Source organism: Rhododendron vialii, chromosome 6a (genome assembly GCF_030253575.1).
Source record: "Rhododendron vialii isolate Sample 1 chromosome 6a, ASM3025357v1".
NCBI lineage: Eukaryota > Viridiplantae > Streptophyta > Magnoliopsida > Ericales > Ericaceae > Rhododendron > Rhododendron vialii.
In genome coordinates, this window is record NC_080562.1 from 2459857 (window position 1) to 2461503 (window position 1647).

Here is a 1647-nt window from a genome sequence, read left to right on the forward strand (position 1 = left end):
CAGGGTGGCACAAAAGTCCCGCCCAAGTTGCTGAATAAAGTTGATTTGACTGGGTTTGACTGGCGTGCGCCATTTTTAACTGGCGTGCGCCAGTAAAAGATGGGCCACTGGTCGATGATTGACACGTGGCAGAGGACCGGCGTACGCTTTCAGGACACTGGCGTGTGCCAAATGGGTTTTGCTGGGGCCGTTTGGCTCTGGTTTGAAGGTTTTGAAAGGGGTTTTGAGAGAGGTTCGGGACGCTCAAAGCTCAACCACACCTTTGTCCTTAGACTGTTTTCGACTAGAATCATCATTGGGGAAATAAAAGATCGACAAATGACATTATCCGGACAGTCCAGAATGGGGTGTCTACAGCAAGTTAATTGGAGTCGCAGATGAAATTAACCCCGTCAAACAGACCTCGCTTCAAGCTTCAGATGGTGAAGCCCTAATTTCTTCTCTCTTGAAGACAAGAACGACGATGACAGAAGAAGATCAAAGAAATTTGTCGCTGTTGAAATTGAACCCGTTGATTAGGGCTGGCTTCATCTTCCAAGTCTGCCTCAAATTCTCTTCACATAAATTTCTTATTTCTCTGCTTGTATTCGTCCTAGGTTTTAAGCTAAACCATAAAATATACATTTACGAATTTGGGTTGTAGAATAATAGTCATTAATATACCTTTTGATGTGTAGAACTGATGGAAGATTTCATGAATCTGGTTCATGATAAGAAAGCTCATGAAATGGATGAAGGGAGTAATGGGTTAAGTGAATTAGAAAACACAAAAGATAAGGTTGTGGTTGTTGAGCCTGAGAGTGGAATGATTTTGATACAATTGATGAGGCTTACACTTTTTATAGTGGAATATGCAAGAAAAATTATGCACCACAACTTTTTGATTTTGTTATTATTCAAATTTTTTTGCGTTTGTTAGTTTTACGCTAACTTTTATGTGATATTGATTCGTCTTGATGAGAGGAATCGGAAACATAAAAAATTACGACTTTTACACAAGTATTTTGAAAAATATCCAACTAAATTATGACTTCAAACAAGTATTTTGAAAATATCCAAAGAAAAACTCAAAAAGTTAGTTGGATATAAGGATATTTTTCAAAATACTTGTGTAAAAGTCGTAATTTTTTTACTTTTCCGATTCCTCTTATCGAGGCGATCCAATATCATATAAAAGTTTGGCGTAAAACACGATAAAAATTTGAATAAGAACAAAATCAAAGAGTTGTGTTGCATAAGTTATTCATTATCGTGAACACCTAGTTTTAGTGTTAGGAAGCAAAGGACAAACAAAAGTAAATTCGTCAAAATACTATTTTGTGACAAGTACTTATTTGTTCATGTGAAGGGACATACAAAAAAAATAAAGACTCCCCAAAAAAAGAAAAGGATAAAATCAATATGCTAAGGCCAGAGCTAGTAGGCGTGAAAAAGAAAGGGAATCTGAAAATAATTATGTAAATAAGACACAGCAAAGGTCGCCAATTTTAGTTTCTCGTTGGTCTGTTGAGTGTGAAGCAACTGAAAAATACACGACAAAGGTGTTCATCTTATTTCAAAGAAAATACCAACAAACTTTGGATTTGCTTTGAAATGGAAAACGATTATGGCACATTTGGTACATATACATTTTGTTAAAGAGTTGGA